The 13,243-nt window shown below is 50.8% G+C and overlaps 1 protein-coding gene across 2 annotated transcripts in view; it reads right to left on the bottom strand.

Annotated features, from left to right (window-relative positions):
- Positions 1-13,243, bottom strand: part of LOC146867129 (nucleolar RNA helicase 2-like) — a 796,160-nt gene that overhangs the window by 101,242 nt on the left and 681,675 nt on the right. The window lies entirely within an intron of this gene.

The following is a 13,243-nucleotide window of genomic DNA, read 5'->3' as shown; positions in this document are numbered from 1 at the left end:
ATTCACCAAAAATCAGCCGAGTAACGAAAACGAAATTACTCACCTGCTCTTAGGTGAGCTCCCAGTGCTGGATCTTGGTGCCCAGCACGGACTCTGAAAAAAACTTAAAACTGTACTTACCCTGAACTCAATTTTCTTCCATAGGAAACCATTGACTGTTTTTCTGTGAAATTTCTTTTAAGTGTCGATTTCTGCAATCTTTAAATATTCTTCAAAAATCGTATAATATCTGAAAACGTAATTACTTACCTGTTTTGGATAAAGGTCCCAGTACTGAGTCTAGGCACCCAGTACTGGATTACAAAAGTAACGAGAACATACTGTACCTGTAACCTGAATTTTCTTCCATAGGGAATCATTGACTGTTTTCTTTGAAATATTTTCTAAGTGTCAACTTTTAAAATAGCTAAATATTGTTTAAAAATCATTACAGTAATTAAGTCGACTTTCATCACCTGATTCTGAGTACTGACCCAGGACTGAATCTAGGATCCAGTCCTGGAATTCCAAAAGTAATCCTAAAAGTAATCTGTGGCAAATAACATGAAACTTCCATTGAACTCCATGCATTATTGTGTTTAAAATAGTGTTGCCTATTGCAACCACTTGTAACTGTTTACAGAAGTCAATTACATCTTGTAAAAGTATTTATATAAAGCATCTCATTCTGAGAAAGTACATTTTAATTCCAATTGTTGGTTCTAAAATAAAACAAGCATATATTTTTTATATATAAACCATTGGCCTAGAGTTAAGTTATTGAGTGTGTGAGACCATTTGCTGATTGAGTGTGTGCAATAAATGCTTTACACTGTCCTCTGACACTGCCTTACTGCTCGACCAAGCTACCACTTTAGAGAGTAAGGTTATATCTAACTTTAGCTTCTGTCAAACCCTTGGGGACTGTGGACTCTGTACACCCTGTACCTATTTGGGAACAGTATATACAGAGCCACTTTCTCACAGGATAGACCTTGGGATAAATTCTCCTCCGGTGTCCACCACAAGGTGGCTTCTTTCATTGCCACAGTAATCACCACCTTGTCGTCGAAAGAGCCGTGAACTTGTTGCCACTGCATGTCTAGTTGCTCTTGAAGAGATCGCATCCGCAACCTGCAGTGGGGTATCTGAGGGATGCATGAAGAAATCACTCCTAGAAGGGATTCGTAACGGCGTACTGAAAGACACTTTCTCAACAAATGAGCCAAGGACCTTAGTTTTTCTTGCCTTTCGAAGGTTGGAGAAGCCTTGTTGAAAGATGTGTCCAAGATAGCCCCTAGGAACCGTGCTCTCTTGGACGGACAGAGACGACTTCTCCTTGTTGAGAGTCAGACCCAGATTGCTGAACAGAGTCGTACACGCCCCGACTATCTCCTCCGCTGTCCGCCTAGACGGAGCCTTCAGCAACCAGTCGTCCAGATAGGGGAAGATTTGAAAATGCGGTTTCCTGAGGAAAGCTGCCACCACCTTGGTAAAGATCCTCGGGGCAGAGCGAAGTCCAAAGGGTAAAACTTTGAACTGGAAGTGGCTCTTGGCTACTGTAAATCATAGAAACCTCCTGTGTGCTGGATGAATGGGTATGTGAAAATACGCATCCTCGAGATTGAGAGTGGCCATGAAATCTCCCGGGTTGAGGAGACGTAAGATATCCTGGAGAGAGACCATCCGAAAGGATTGACTGATGAAATAGGTGTTTAGCTCCCTGAGATCTAAAATGGGGCGCCATTTCTCCAGCGTCTTCTTGACCAGGAAAAACCTGGAGTAGAAACCATCCCCCCTCTGAGACAGGGGAACCGGCTCCACTGCTCCCTTGAGGAGCATCTGATGAACTTCGAGCCGTAAGAGACGCAGATGTTTTGAAGGCATAGCGACAGGGGGCTTGGAAGGTGGTATATGAAGAAACTCCAGTGAATGGCCATCTTGAATGATGTTGAGCACCCAACGGTCCGAGGTTATCCGTTTCCAGTTGTGGAGATGTTGAGACACCCTGCCTCCCACAGGTGTCAACGGGGAGGTGGGTACAGTAGGCAGAGCCAGAACGCCGCTATTGTCTCTTGGAGGGGTCACGTCCCTGGCGATTCTGCTTTCCTCTAGTGTTGGAGCGAGAGAAAGGCGAGGTCTGGCCTTTCCGTTGTTGGTACTGTGGGCGATACGACGGAGTCGTCGATCCATAAGAAGAGTACCGTTGCTTCCCCCTGGCCCCACGGAAAGGAACCTTTCGATATTGAAGATTGCCTAGAGACCTTGCCGTCCCCTTATCTTTTTTAATGTCCTGGAGGGCATCGTCGACCTGTTTCCCAAATAATGCCTCACCATCAAACGGGAGGTCCAGGATCTTGTTCTGAACCTCCGGTCGGAACCAAGTCGCACGGAGCCAGCCCTGGCGACGAAGGACAGCCGTGCCTGCCAATGCACGGAAAGCGGTTCCATGGCACAGTCGATCACCTCCGCCGATGTAGCCTCTCCCTCCTGTAGAATTTTCTTGGCCTCCGCCTTGGACTCCTGTGGGAGCTGGTCCAAATATGGTGAGAGGTCGCACCACATTTGGGGATCGTACCTGCCAAGGATCGCCAACGCATTCGCTGCCCATACTAAAAGACTCGCCATAGAGGAAAACCTTTTCCCCGCATTATCAAGGCGCCTGCCTTCTTTATCGGGAGGAGTCAGTGGTGCAGAAGGATTGCGTGACTTGCATTGCGCCGCCTGGGATATTACCGAATCCGGCTTCGGCTGACCCATCAAGGACGCTGGACTATCCTCAGGCGCCTTGTACTTCTTCTCGAGGCATGGCAAAACTGGGATAACAGTAGCCGGGTTCTTCATCGCCTTCAAACCCTCGTCTCAGACATGGCCAACAATGGTGGGAATGGAACAAACCACTTTCCTGTAGGGCTCCTTAAAATCATAAAGGAAGCATTCCGTTTGAACTGACGGCATAGGAAGCTGGAATCTACTGGAGGCTCTTTCCATCAGCTTGTGAAAACCCCCAATGTCTGCCAGGGGTGAATCCATTGGATCCGGAGTACGTGAAGCAGGATTCGAGATCACATAATCCTCCCACTCAACACACTGGTTAGACCTGCTGCCATTATCCTGATCCTCGTCCGAGGAATCATCATGAACATCCGGGACTACTGGAGGTAAACCTGGGCTGGAAACCTTCGGCTGGGAAACCATCTGGGATGTTACCCCCGGAGAAAACACTGCAGGAGCCGATGGTGTAGGCACAGTATGCACTGCAGAGAAAGTCGAAGATGGAGGAGGAGGAGCTTGAGAAAACTTCTTCCTATAATCCTGCAACATACCCTGGAGATCTGCCAGGAGCGAAGAAGGGACCGCAACCATCTTCGGCCCTGCGCTATCCTGACGACAATAGGATGGTTGGTAGGAGTACCCAGGAGTGTAGTCGCCCTCCGAATCAGTGTCCTGACATTTGACCAACAATTGTGAAGGACTATGGGCATAGCCACAAGAATCCTGATCATCCCCATCAGAGTCCTCTTCTTCCTCGAGCAACAGTGCGGGAGGCAAGGGGGAAACCCTCCTTGGTGACGTCATATCAGGTGTTATTCTTTTTAAGGATATTGTAATCCTCTCCGCCAACGAAGATGTCGTCGACGGTACAGTCGGCGATGGGGTTGAAAGAGAAACCACCGTCGACAAGGTCGTCGACAGAAGATGCACCGTCGACACTGCCGTTGACGAGACAGTCGACACTCCTGCCGTCATAGACGTTATCATTGCTCTCGTCGACGACACCGTCGTCGCCGCCGCCACCGTCGTCGACACCCTAGTCGTCGACGCTCCCGTCGACGTCGATGTTTGAGTAGAAGGTACCGTCGACGGTGAAACTTTGTTCGCCTGAGATTTTGACGTTTTCGTCGACGGAGTCTTCTGCGTCGTCGTCGACTATCTAGAATCTTTTTCTGACTTCGCAGAAGATAGAGAAGAGGGCTTCTTAAAAGTCTTAACAGACTCCACCACTGCTGGGGCTGCAGATAGTACTTCCCTCTCCTTTGTACCGTAGTGAGGAGATTTACTCGGACTCCGGCGACTCACGGGGGGTCTTTTTTGAGGCCTTACCAGGACGTTCAGAGGATGGTGAAGGTGAAGCCCTACCCCTTTTCACTGACCTGCAAGATGAGGTGCCAGATGAGTCCTCACTGTCACTGGACAGAGTACCCTTCCTTGACTTTACCTTCTGGAGCCAAGTGAGAAGGTGACCCTCACGGTCCCAGAGGGTCTTCGTAGAGAAGGTAGAGCAGATCTTGCAGTCTGCTGCCTTATGATCCGGGTACAGGCAATAAATGCAGTCCTTATGCCTGTCCTCCACATACAGCCTCTTCTTGCCACAGGTGGAACAAGGCTTGAAAAGGGCTTTCTTCTCCTCGTCAGACATTCCTGAACTAAACACCAAACAATTCTAAAGAAAAAATGTAGAAAAAAGCAGTCAACTAGAGTTGAAGTGAGCAGAGCTCAAAGGAGACTCCCTAAGCACAACGTGCAGTAGAAAATCTGAGGCTCTGAGGTTCTCTCAGGAGGGTTCTGTGGGGTGAGGCCAATCTCTACTTTGGTCTCTTTTACAAAAAGAGGTAGATATGCTACAAAAGGGAATGAGGCCTAGGCCTTTTTTATTTCTCTTTTGTACCTACTGCTATGTTATTTTGTGTACCGAGACTCCCATTCCGACGACGGGAAATGATACAAGCTATGGGAATCTATGAAAGTTCCAATACTGGAGTAACTGGCATGTGTCAGAGTATGCGTCTATCGGAAGAGCGGGTGAGAAGCCATTTTTCAAAGGAGGTCATGGGGTCGGCTTGCATGGGGTGAATGTGAAGCAGTAGGAGCCAGTGTCTAAGGGCAATATATTGCTAGCAGGCACTGGACAAGAGGCAGTAATTCGATTGGAGTTGAGCGAACTTCATAATCCAATCAACCCTAAGAGGTCACCCAACCATTTACAGTTGGCTGCTTGCCATCGCGCAAAGGATGGTCCCTATACCGCTGAGTGCGAAATCAGGAAAAATGGGGTCAGAGGCAATATGCAAGTAGACAGCTTGGACAGGATTTGTACTGTGTCCTGGACTCCCATAGTGGCTCATATCACTGGCAAGATGTAGACCCCTAGAGGACAGCATGGTTTAGGAAACCATGTATTTTCCAGATGTGTATTCCAGCCACAGCCTGATCTATGAAGCACTAATGTTTCTCCGTGCGCGGTCTAGACCATTCCACCATGTAATAGAGCTGAGCCTCTTGATAGTATCGCACTGAGGCATGCCCAGTCCACCCTCCAATGGGGCTAGGAAGGCATGTTTTTTATGCTATGTGTGCCTTTTTCACGGCCCAGACAAATTCATCTATAAGGTGTTGTAGCTGGTCAAGGATATGTGGCGGGGGCTGCAACAGTAATGTTTGCATGACAAAGGATCTTAAGTAGAAAGGTCATTTTGCCTGCTGCAAGACCCGGTCCCCCCCCCCCCCCCCCCCCCGACCAGGAAACGGAGAAACTCTTCCATGAGGATAGGTCAGATGGATTAGTTACTTACCTGTAATCCTAGTTCTCTTCCAGGGGTATCCTCATCAAAGTCATAAGCATTAGAATATTCCCGCCCATGTGCGGGATCCCGGAAACAGTATATTATATGTGCCCCACATATATATATCCATACATATATACCTATATGTATACACAAGCAATTGCAGCCCATAACACCCTAGAGCTGAACCATGCTGTAAGGAATTTCCACTATACATAAGAAAATAGCATTATAAACATGAGAAACAACATTATAACTTGTTTGGAAACTGTTTTAATGCTTAGAAAACAGCAGAAATTCTTAGAAAACACTGAAAGCATAGGAAGCTCCCAGGCTGCATTGCAAATACCCAGTCTAAAAAGACTGAAAAGCTAACTAATAGCTGCATAGCAAAAAACTGACACCGTGCCTTTAAGGCACACCTGACCCCCCACCTTCTCATCATGCCTCAGGGGTGGCAGTTAGGTCAGTTGTTCTTTGCGGAGACTGAAAAGTCATGGCACAAAGAAATAATAACCTCTGAAAACTATCACACCTTTGCCCGGGGAGGCGGGAGGGTTGCTTATGACTTTGATGAGGATACCCCTGGAAGAGAACTAGGATTACAGGTAAGTAACTAATCCTTCTCTTCCAGGGGATCCTCATCAATAGTCATAAGCATTAGAATAGAATAGCGAGCCTCACCTCATCCCCCTGCGGGCAAAGGAAAGAAAACAGAGAAGGAACAGTATGCTTAGATAGACCCCGCTACCCAAACAGGTTCCTCAAGGAGGCTTGGCGTACTTGGGCATCCGCCCTGGAATCGGATTTGAGGCAGTAGTGCCTGGTAAAGGTGTGAACCGATTTCCAAGTGGCCGCCTTGCAGATCTCTGCCATTGGAACGTCATGCAAGAAAGCTACTGTGGCCGCTTTCCCCCTAGTAGAATGAGCCTTAGGGGCCAAAGGTAAGGGCCTTTTCGCCAGCTGGTAGGCTAGGGTAATGCAGGAAACAATCCATCTGGAAATGGATCGCTTAGCTGCTGGGAAGCCTGTTCTCATGGCGCCATAGTTGACAAACAGTTGATCCGTCTTCCTAATGCCTCTGGTACTTGCCAGGTAGAATTTAAGTACCCTCTTGAGGTCTAAGGAGTGGAGCGACCGCTCAGCCGGGGTCGCTGGATTCGGGAAGAAGGATGGCAGAGAAATGGACTGATTAATATGAAAATCAGACACTACCTTAGGGAGAAAAGATGGATGTGCCCTTAAGACCACTTTGTGCTGGTGAAAAACTGTGTACGGCTCTGTAGTACAGAGAGCCTGGATTTCGCTTACTCTGCGTGCCGATGTAATGGCTACCAGAAAAGCAGCCTTCCACGACAGATGCTGTAAGGAAGCTCTGTGGATCGGCTCAAAAGGTGGGCCCATCAACTTGGACAACACTAAGTTCAACTCCCGAGGAGAAGGGTTTCGAACAGGGGGGTAAACTTTCTTCAACCCCTGCAAGAAGTCCTTGACCACCTGCATCTGGAAAAAGGAAGGTTGACTGGGAGACCTCCTGTAAGCTGTAATGGCAGACAAATGGACCCTGATGGATGCATACTTCAAGCCTGATCTAGCTAAGTGAAGGAGGTACAGAAGGATGACGTCCTCCTGCCCCTTTGTAGGATCAAGGTGATTCTCCCTACACCAAATGAAGAACCTCTTCCACTTAAACGCTTAAGACGCTCTCGTGGAGGGTCGCTTCGCTTCTTTGAGAATATGCATGCAGTCAGGTGGTAGACCTAAATGTCCGTATTGCAGGACCTCAGGAGCCATGCTGTTAAGTTCAGTGAGGGAAGGTTGGGATGTAGAATCCTCCCGCCCATCTTGGACAGCAGGTCCGGCCTGCAAGGCAGTCGCCTGTGACGTCGCACTGAGAGATGGAGAAGGTCCGGGTACCACCACTGGCGCGGCCAGTCCGGGGCTATGAGGATCATCTTCATGTCGGATCTGAGCAGCTTGGATACCACCTTCGGAATCAGAGGCAGGGGCGGAAAGGCGTAGGCAAATGTCCCGAACCAGTCCATCAAAAGAGCATCCCCCCTGGTTCCTGGACGGTGGAATCTGGACGCGAAGGCGTGGCATTTTGAATTTGTCGTCGTCTGCAAACAGATCGATTTCTGGACGACCCCAACAACGGAACAAGTCTGCCACCACGTCGTCGTGCAGCACCGTCGGGCTAATCTTTGAAGTGCCTGCTGAGTGCGTCTGCCTTGATATTCAACTCCCCCGGAAGGTGCACTGCCACTACCGAGAGGTTCCGGGCGAGCAGCCAGTGCCAGATCGCCTGTGCCTCCAGGGAGAGGGGGCGTGACCGAGTCCCACCCTGTTTGTTCAGGTAAAACATGGTAGTGGTGTTGTCGGTCTGCACCAGGACTGAGTCGTCCTGGATTGCTGGGAGGAACGCCTTTAGAGCAAGGTGGACTGCCTGAAATTCTAGCATATTTATGTTGTAGCCCTGTTCTTTTGCAGACCACCGACCCTGTATTTGGAGGCACCCCATGTGGGCCCCCCAACCTTGCAGCGATGCATCTGTCACCACCGATTGCACCGGAAGTGGGTGGTGAAACGGGACTCCCACCAACAGATTGTCCTGACGAGTCCACCATGCAAGGGAAGATTTCGCCACCTGGGAGAGAGAGATTCGATCTCCCCAACGGCCTGTGGACTGATCCCATTGGACCTCCAGAGCTTGCTGCAAAGGTCTCATTCGCAGTCTGGCGTTGGGAATGAGAAAAATGCAGGACGCCATGGATCCCAGCAGAGATGCTACCTTCCGGGCTGACGGCCTCTGCTGCATAAGCCTGCATTTCCTCTTCATTGAAGACAGTCTCTCCCCCGAAGGATACGCTTTTCCCACGCTTGTATCCAGAACGGAGCCAAGGTAGTGGATGGACTGAGTGGGCTGCTGCACGGACTTTGCCATGTTGACGTGAAGGCCGAGAGCGTGCAACTGTCTCAGACAGGTCTGGAAGTCTTTCTTCACCTGCTGCTGGGATGGAGCCTTCAGCAACCAGTCGTCTAAATAAGGGTAGACGAAGAGACCCTCCTTGTGTAGGCAGGCCGCCACCACTGCCATACATTTGGTGAAGACTCGCGGAGCAGACTTGAGTCCGAATGGAAGGACTTTGTACTGATAATGCTTGCTTCCAACCACAAACCGCAGGTACCTGCCGTGATGTTTCGCGATTGCAATGTGAAAGTATGCATCTTGGAGGTCCACCGAACACATCCAATCCCCGACTTGCAGATGTGGACATATTTGGTGAAGCGCCAACATACGGAACTTCTCCTTGACGATGACTTTGTTTAGGAGACGAAGGTCCAGAATCGGCCGAAACTTGTGCTCTTGATCTTTTTTGGGCACAAGGAAGTACCGGGAGTACACTCCTTTTCCGACCTGTGAAGGAGGAACTTTTTCTATGGCCTGTTTTTGCAGAAGGGCCCTCAACTCCTTTTGGAGCAGTTGTAAGTGGTGAGGACGGGACCTTTTTGGCGGGATGTCTTTCGGATGCGCTCGAAAACGTAGCGCATATCCATTTCGCAGTATATTCAGCACCCAGCGATCTTTTGTGATGCTGTCCCACTCTGCTAGATGTCGTGACGCACTTCCTCCCCCTGGAGTGGGCAACGGTCGTAGAGGAAGCCACAGCTCATGACTTTCCTCCTCTTGTGGTAGTGGAGGACTGCTGCTGGTGTCCACCTCTGCCCCTGCCGGATTTTCCGCCTCGAAACTGCGATTTTCCTTGGGGTTTACTCTGAGACCACTGAGGGGTTTGAACCCTCTGTTGAGGCCCCTTGCGTTGGGTGGGTCGAAAACTGCGCTTGAATTCCTTTTTCTTCTCCAAGCCCACAGCTTTGAGGGTGTCTAGTTCAGTTTTCATGCGCCCCATCTCCTCATCCGTGTGAGTGCCGAAGAGGGAGTTGCCAGAGAACGGGAGGTTTAAAATCCGTTGCTGTGCGTCTGGCTTGAGCCCTGTCAGCCGCAACCAGGACGACCTCCTGGCGCACACGCCGTGTGTGTAAGAGTGGGCTGAGAGTATCGACTGATTAGCCACTAGAGCCCCTTCAGTGACAATCTCTTCAAAGTCCTTTTGGTCCTCCTTGGGGAGCTTGGACTTGAATCGCTCCATCGAGTCCCAGAGAGCCCTATCGTATCTGCCCAAAAGCGCCGCCGCGCTGGAGATTTTGAGGGAAGCCGCCGCGGAAGAGCAGGCCCTGCGTCCCCAGGAGTCCTGGGTTCTGCTCTCCTTATCTGGAGGAATGGAAGAGGAGGCCGACGCCGTCTGACCCTTTCTTGCAGCCGCCACTATTACGGAGTCCGCAGGCGGGTCCATCTTCACAAAGACATGGTCAGGGGTAGCTGGCTTGTATTTTTTGAGGATACGAGCCGGAACCGCTTTGACGGTCGCCGGGGTGAGGAAGGTGTCCATGACTGGTTCCATGATTCCTGGGACCAAAGGCAGCAGTGGACGAGAGGCAGACTTCTGGTGAAGTGTTTCAAAAATCACCGACGTGGTGACTTGGGGGACTGACATCTCAATCCCCAGCTTCTGCGCTCCCCGCTGCAGCACCTCCTGGTAGGTGTTGATGTCGTCTATGGGCGAGACCCTGGGCTGCCCGATAGCGTGGGTGAATAGTCCCTGATGGAGGACCTGCTGGACGAGGAAGAGGACGATGAAGGAGAACTCCGCTCCCGGCGATGATCACGAGCCCGTGATCCGGATGAACGCCCCTCCCGCCTGGGGGAGCGCGATCTGCGTCGCCTGTTGTCCGGCGACTTCTGACTTGCTGGCCTGGGGGGACTAGCTCTGTCCACAGCCGCCACCAGCCGTTGCAGCGGAGTCATGCACTTGACTGACGTATTCCCGCAGCCTCCTTGTAGCCCCTGAGTCCTGCCAATGATGTGCTGGCAGCAGCCATCTGGGCGACAGAGAAATGGTCCCTTGAGTCTGAGGGGAAGACCTACGGGGTTGGCTGGCAGGCTCTCGTGGAATTGCCGGTCGTGGAGATATCCCTGAGTGAGAGGAGGAATGGCGCGACGCCGACTGTCACCAGGACCACCGACCTGTCCGAGGCCTGTCTCGACGTCGAGCGTGGTCTTGACGTCGATCTGTGGCGTCGCCTTCTTTCTCGCCGGGACTCTTCTCTCGACGTGGACCGGCGGCCATGTTCAGTGGGCGAAGAATGCCGCCTCGACGTCGAACGGCGATGTGAAGCCGACGACGGAGGCCCTCTCTCCCTCGACGCCGAACGCCGTGGGGACGCCGGCGGTGATGCTGCCACTCTCGACGTCGACGCGGATGCCAATCTCGACGCCGAACGCCGTCTGGATGACGACGGCGGAGGATTCTGCTCTCTCGACGTCTAACGTTGATGGAGCCTCGACGACGGAGGGGATCGTGACCTCGACGACGGAGGGGTGACACTCCTCGACGCCGGTCGTCGCCTGGTTGACGACGGCGGAGGGTCCATGCTCCTCGACGCCGATCGTCGTCGAGATGACGACGGCGGAGGTTCCCTGCTCCTCGACGCCGATCGTCGCCGGGTTGACGACGGCGGAGGGGTGGTGTCTCTCGACGCCGATCGTCGCCGGGTTGACGACGGTGGAGAGGCTCTAGATCTCGACGCCGATCGTCGCCGGGTTGACGATGGCGGTCTGGACGTCGACGACGTACCTGCTCTCGACGGCGAGCCCGCTGTCGAAAGTCTCTTCTTGGAAACACGACCTACCGGAACATCTTTCCTCAGCGCCGATCCCGACGCGGAGGCGGAAGGACGAGAGGACTTGCTCCTAGATGTATCTCTAGGCCTCTTGGAGCCCTTCCTCACCGGAGATCGGCCTCTGGATGGTTGTGCCAGGCCATAAATGCGAATTCGCTCTCTGTTCTTCAAAGTTCTCTTGGACAGGCTCTGGCAGTGAGTACATGTCTTGGAATCATGATCCTCCGGTAGACACAGGATAGAGACCCTATGAGAGTCAGTCCTGGCCTCCTCCTTGCCACAAGCAGGGCAAGGATCGAAAAGAGAAGGCATTTCAAGTTGGAAAAAATGCCCAAAACTGCCTAAAAAAAGACAGCCTCTTACTGACTTCGATGTAAAACGTCGAAGTAAGGGAAAAAACAGTTGAAAAACAGACAATATTTTCTGACAAACTCAGAAAAAAGTGGAGCTCTGTTGCCAGGATCCTTCCAGAAGGAGCCGGAAAGAACAACTGACCTAACTGCCACCCCTGAGGCATGATGGGAAGGTGGGGGTCAGGTGTGCCTTAAAGGCACGGTGTCAGTTTTTTGCTATGCAGCTATTAGTTAGCTTTTCAGTCTTTTTAGACTGGGTATTTGCAATGCAGCCTGGGAGCTTCCTATGCTTTCAGTGTTTTCTAAGAATTTCTGCTGTTTTCTAAGCATTAAAACAGTTTCCAAACAAGTTATAATGTTGTTTCTCATGTTTATAATGCTATTTTCTTATGTATAGTGGAAATTCCTTACAGCATGGTTCAGCTCTAGGGTGTTATGGGCTGCAATTGCTTGTGTATACATATAGGTATATATGTATGGATATATATATATGTGGGGCACATATAATATACTGTTTCCGGGATCCCGCACATGGGCGGGAATATTCTAATGCTTATGACTTTGATGAGGATACCCCTGGAAGAGAACTAGCAATATCATGGAGCGCAGCATAGGGTATTTCTGCAGTGCGGCTTATCATTGGGAGTATCTGCATGCCCAAGTTTCCCACACCTTGGGCAGCCCAGGGGAAGAGGGGTTCCAAATGAGCTTGGTCAGCTTTGGGAAGAGTGAGTTTAAGGGCATGAGATTTCAGAAAGTTGATTGTGAAGCCATAAGTTTGTCCGAAGGCCTCCATCTCTCGCATCAGAGGGGTAAGGAAGAGAGGCCTCGTCAGCACTATCAAGTCATCAACCTAGAGTGCTCATTTGTGTTCCCCTGCACCCCCCCCCCCATCTGCAAGCCCACTATTTGATTTGGCAAAGAGTTAAATATATAATACAATCGTGGGGGGTAGGGGGTGTGGGGGGATGACTGCTCCTAGCAATATCAAAGGGCCGTGACATCAGCCAATTGACCCAAACGTATGTCCTGAGTCACAAGTTACTGCACCATATCCAGCAACAGTCTCGGGCCAAGGCCCATTTTAGTAAGCCAGTGGACCCAGCCAAATGCCTATTTGGAACGTCAACAGATAGTAAGAGGGCCCGGAGTACAAGAATGCTGAGCTTTATCAAGGAGGTGGCAAAGACGCTTAGTGTTATCACTGCAACTGCGCTTGGGTATGAACCCAGCTTGGTCAGGGTCATGCATGCAGGAGACCAACATATTTGTGAAGACTTTGGCACCTACATTCAGCAACAAAATGGGGCAGTATTAAGAGCAGTGTGCGGGATCCTTACCAGGTTTAGGGATAACTGTGACCGTCGCCCGCTGCATCGTATCAGTGAGTGTGTGAGTAGTATTAAAGGAGTTGTATGAACAGGTTAAAATAGGCTCCAAGATAGAAGTGAATGTTTTGTATAAGTCTAATGAGTAACCGTCCTGGCCAGGTGATTTTCCGGGCTGCAGTCATAGTATGGCCATGAGCAAATCAGTGGTCTGGTTGGAGGAATCGGCTGGGGGAAGATGGGCCAGGGGAACCCTCGTCATATAGGATTCAGCATC

Source organism: Triturus cristatus, chromosome 1_2 (genome assembly GCF_964204655.1).
Source record: "Triturus cristatus chromosome 1_2, aTriCri1.1, whole genome shotgun sequence".
In the NCBI taxonomy this organism is placed as follows: Eukaryota; Metazoa; Chordata; class Amphibia; order Caudata; family Salamandridae; genus Triturus; species Triturus cristatus.
Note: the sequence above shows the minus strand (reverse complement) of the source record. Positions and strands in the feature narration are given on the sequence as shown.